Below are 6,477 nucleotides of genomic sequence, written 5' to 3'. Positions count from 1 at the left end.
ATACCACCATACTGTTACTGAATAATACCTCCATACTGATACTGCATAATACCTCCATACTGTTACTGAATAATACCTCCATACTGTTACTGAATAATACCCCCATACTGTTACTGAATAATACCCCATATTGTTACTGAATAATACCTCCATACTGTTACTGAATAATATCCCCATACTGTTACTGAATAATACCTCCATACTGTTACTGAATAATACCTCAATACAGTTACTGAATAATACCCCCATACTGTTACTGAATAATACCCCATATTGTTACTGAATAATACATCCATACTGTTACTGAATAATACCCCCATACTGTTACTGCATAATACCCCCATACTGTTACTGAATAATACCTCCATATTGTTACTGAATAATACATCCATTCTGTTACTGAATAATACCCCCATACTGTTACTGCATAATACCTCCATACTGTTACTGAATAATACCCCATATTGTTACTGAATAATACCTCCATACTGTTACTGAATAATATCCCCATACTGTTACTGAATAATACCCCCATACTGTTACTGCATAATACCCCCATAATGTTACTGAATAATACCTGCATATTGTTACTGAATAATACATCCATTCTGTTACTGAATAATACCCCCATACTGTTACTGCATAATACCTCCATACTGTTACTGAATATTACCCCATATTGTTACTGAATAATACCGCCATACTGTTACTGAATAACACCCCCATACTGTTACTGAATAATACATTTATACTGTTACTGAATAATACCCTCATACTGTTACTGAATAATACCCCCATACTGTTACTGAATAATACCTCCATACTGTTACTGAATAATATCCCCATACTGTTACTGAATAATACCTCCATACTGTTACTGAATAATACCTCCATACTGTTACTGAATAATACCCCCATACTGTTACTGAATAATACCCCATATTGTTACTAAATAATACCTCCATACTGTTACTGAATAATATCCCAATACAGTTACTGAATAATACCTCCATACTGTTACTGAATAATACCTCCATACAGTTACCGAATAATATCCCCATACTGTTACTGAATAATACCCCATATTGTTACTGAATAATATATCCATACTGTTACTGAATAATACCCCCATACTGTTACTGCATAATACCCCAATACCGTTACTGAATAATACCTCCATATTGTTACTGAATAATACATCCATTCTGTTACTGAATAATACCCCCATACTGTTACTGCATAATACCTCCATACTGTTACTGAATAATACCCCCATACTGTTACTGAATAATACCTCCATACTGTTACTGAATAATACCGCCATACTGTTACTGAATAATACCTCCATACAGTTACTGAATAATACCTCAATACTGATACTGAATAATACCCCCGTACTGTTACTGAATAATATTTCCATACTGTTACTGAATAATACCTCATACTGTTACTGAATAATACCCCCATACTGTTACTGAATAATACCCCCATACTGTTACTGAATAATACCCCATATTGTTACTGAATAATACCCCATATTGTTACTGAATAATACATTTATACTGTTACTGAATAATACCCTCATACTGTTACTGAATAATACCTCCATACTGTTACTGAATAATATCCCCATACTGTTACTGAATAATACCACCATACTATTACTGAATAATACCCCATACTGTTACTGAATAATACCACCATACTGTTACTGAATAATACCTCCATACTGTTACTGAATAATACCACCATATTGTTACTGAATAATACCCCCATACTGTTACTGAATAATACCACCATACTATTACTGAATAATACCCCATACTGTTACTGAATAATACCACCATACTGTTACTGAATAATACCTCCATACTGTTACTGAATAATACCACCATATTGTTACTGAATAATACCCCCATACTGTTACTGAATAATACCCCATATTGTTACTGAATAATACCTCCATAATGTTACTGAATAATACCCCCATACTGTTACTGAATAATACCCCATATTGTTACTGAATAATACCGCCATACTGTTACTGAATAATACCCCCATACTGTTACTGAATAATACATTTATACTGTTACTGAATAATACCCTCATACTGTTACTGAATAATACCTCCATACTGTTACTGAATAATATCCCCATAGTGTTACTGAATAATACCTCCATACTGTTACTGAATAATACCTCCATACTGTTACTGAATAATACCCCCATACTGTTACTGAATAATACCCCATATTGTTACTGAATAATACCTCCATACTGTTACTGAATAATATCCCCATACTGTTACTGAATAATACCTCCATACTGTTACTGAATAATACCTCAATACAGTTACTGAATAATACATTTATACTGTTACTGAATAATATCCTCATACTGTTACTGAATAATACCCCCATACTGTTACTGAATAATACCTCCATACTGTTACTGCATAATACCCCCATACTGTTACTGAATAATACCTGCATATTGTTACTGAATAATACATCCATTCTGTTACTGAATAATACCCCCATACTGTTACTGCATAATACCTCCATACTGTTACTGAATATTACCCCATATTGTTACTGAATAATACCGCCATACTGTTACTGAATAATACCCCCATACTGTTACTGAATAATACATTTATACTGTTACTGAATAATACCCTCATACTGTTACTGAATAATACCCCCATACTGTTACTGAATAATACCTCCATACTGTTACTGAATAATATCCCCATACTGTTACTGAATAATACCTCCATACTGTTACTGAATAATACCTCCATACTGTTACTGAATAATACCTCCATACTGTTACTGAATAATATCCCCATACAGTTACTGAATAATACCTCCATACTGTTACTGAATAATACCTCCATACAGTTACCGAATAATACCCCCATACTGTTACTGAATAATACCCCATATTGTTACTGAATAATATATCCATACTGTTACTGAATAATACCCCCATACTGTTACTGAATAATACCTCCATATTGTTACTGAATAATACATCCATTCTGTTACTGAATAATACCCCCATACTGTTACTGCATAATACCCCCATACTGTTACTGAATAATACCTCCATATTGTTACTGAATAATATATCCATACTGTTACTGAATAATACCCCCATACTGTTACTGAATAATACCCCCATACAGTTTCTGCATAATACCTCCATACTGTTACTGAATAATACCCCCATACTGTTACTGAATAATACCTCCATACTGTTACTGAATAATACCTCCATAATGTTACTTAATAATACCGCCATACTGTTACTGAATAATACCTCCATACAGTTACTGAATAATACCTCAATACTGATACTGAATAATACCCCCGTACTGTTACTGAATAATATTTCCATACTGTTACTGAATAATACCTCATACTGTTACTGAATAATACCCCCATACTGTTACTGAATAATACCCTCATAATGTTACTGAATAATACCCCCATACTGTTACTGAATAATACCCCCATACTGTTACTGAATAATACCTCCATACTGTTACTGAATAATACCTCCATACTGTTACTGAATAATACCCCCATACTGTTACTGAATAATACCTCATACTGTTACTGAATAATACCTCCATACTGTTACTGAATAATACCCCCATACTGTTACTGAATAATACCCCCATACTGTAACTGAATAATACCCCCATACTGTTACTGAACAATACCCCCATACTGTTACTGAATAATACCCCCATACTGTTACTGAATAATACCACCATACTATTACTGAATAATACCCCATACTGTTACTGAATAATACCACCATACTGTTACTGAATAATACCTCCATACTGTTACTGAATAATACCACCATATTGTTACTGAATAATACCCCCATACTGTTACTGAATAATACCTCTATACTGTTACTGAATAATACCCCCATACTGTTACTGAATAATACCCCATATTGTTACTGAATAATACCTCCATAATGTTACTGAATAATACCCCCATACTGTTACTGAATAATACCCCATATTGTTACTGAATAATACCGCCATACTGTTACTGAATAATACCCCCATACTGTTACTGAATAATACATTTATACTGTTACTGAATAATACCCTCATACTGTTACTGAATAATACGCCCATACTGTTACTGAATAATACCCCATATTGTTACTGAATAATACCTCCATACTGTTACTGAATAATATCCCCATACTGTTACTGAATAATACCTCCATACTGTTACTGAATAATACCTCAATACAGTTACTGAATAATACCCCCATACTGTTACTGAATAATACCCCATATTGTTACTGAATAATATATCCATACTGTTACTGAATAATACCCCCATACTGTTACTGCATAATACCCCAATACCGTTACTGAATAATACCTCCATATTGTTACTGAATAATACATCCATTCTGTTACTGAATAATACCCCCATACTGTTACTGCATAATACCTCCATACTGTTACTGAATAATACCCCCATACTGTTACTGAATAATACCTCCATACTGTTACTGAATAATACCGCCATACTGTTACTGAATAATACCTCCATACAGTTACTGAATAATACCTCAATACTGATACTGAATAATACCCCCGTACTGTTACTGAATAATATTTCCATACTGTTACTGAATAATACCTCATACTGTTACTGAATAATACCCCCATACTGTTACTGAATAATACCCCCATACTGTTACTGAATAATACCCCATATTGTTACTGAATAATACCCCATATTGTTACTGAATAATACATTTATACTGTTACTGAATAATACCCTCATACTGTTACTGAATAATACCTCCATACTGTTACTGAATAATATCCCCATACTGTTACTGAATAATACCACCATACTATTACTGAATAATACCCCATACTGTTACTGAATAATACCACCATACTGTTACTGAATAATACCTCCATACTGTTACTGAATAATACCACCATATTGTTACTGAATAATACCCCCATACTGTTACTGAATAATACCACCATACTATTACTGAATAATACCCCATACTGTTACTGAATAATACCACCATACTGTTACTGAATAATACCTCCATACTGTTACTGAATAATACCACCATATTGTTACTGAATAATACCCCCATACTGTTACTGAATAATACCCCATATTGTTACTGAATAATACCTCCATAATGTTACTGAATAATACCCCCATACTGTTACTGAATAATACCCCATATTGTTACTGAATAATACCGCCATACTGTTACTGAATAATACCCCCATACTGTTACTGAATAATACATTTATACTGTTACTGAATAATACCCTCATACTGTTACTGAATAATACCTCCATACTGTTACTGAATAATATCCCCATAGTGTTACTGAATAATACCTCCATACTGTTACTGAATAATACCTCCATACTGTTACTGAATAATACCCCCATACTGTTACTGAATAATACCCCATATTGTTACTGAATAATACCTCCATACTGTTACTGAATAATATCCCCATACTGTTACTGAATAATACCTCCATACTGTTACTGAATAATACCTCAATACAGTTACTGAATAATACATTTATACTGTTACTGAATAATATCCTCATACTGTTACTGAATAATACCCCCATACTGTTACTGAATAATACCTCCATACTGTTACTGCATAATACCCCCATACTGTTACTGAATAATACCTGCATATTGTTACTGAATAATACATCCATTCTGTTACTGAATAATACCCCCATACTGTTACTGCATAATACCTCCATACTGTTACTGAATATTACCCCATATTGTTACTGAATAATACCGCCATACTGTTACTGAATAATACCCCCATACTGTTACTGAATAATACATTTATACTGTTACTGAATAATACCCTCATACTGTTACTGAATAATACCCCCATACTGTTACTGAATAATACATTTATACTGTTACTGAATAATACCCTCATACTGTTACTGAATAATACCTCCATACTGTTACTGAATAATATCCCCATAGTGTTACTGAATAATACCTCCATACTGTTACTGAATAATACCTCCATACTGTTACTGAATAATACCCCCATACTGTTACTGAATAATACCCCATATTGTTACTGAATAATACCTCCATACTGTTACTGAATAATATCCCCATACTGTTACTGAATAATACCTCCATACTGTTACTGAATAATACCTCAATACAGTTACTGAATAATACATTTATACTGTTACTGAATAATATCCTCATACTGTTACTGAATAATACCCCCATACTGTTACTGAATAATACCTCCATACTGTTACTGCATAATACCCCCATACTGTTACTGAATAATACCTGCATATTGTTACTGAATAATACATCCATTCTGTTACTGAATAATACCCCCATACTGTTACTGCATAATACCTCCATACTGTTACTGAATATTACCC

Source organism: Rhinoderma darwinii, chromosome 1 (assembly GCF_050947455.1).
Source record: "Rhinoderma darwinii isolate aRhiDar2 chromosome 1, aRhiDar2.hap1, whole genome shotgun sequence".
In the NCBI taxonomy this organism is placed as follows: Eukaryota; Metazoa; Chordata; class Amphibia; order Anura; family Rhinodermatidae; genus Rhinoderma; species Rhinoderma darwinii.
Note: the sequence above shows the minus strand (reverse complement) of the source record.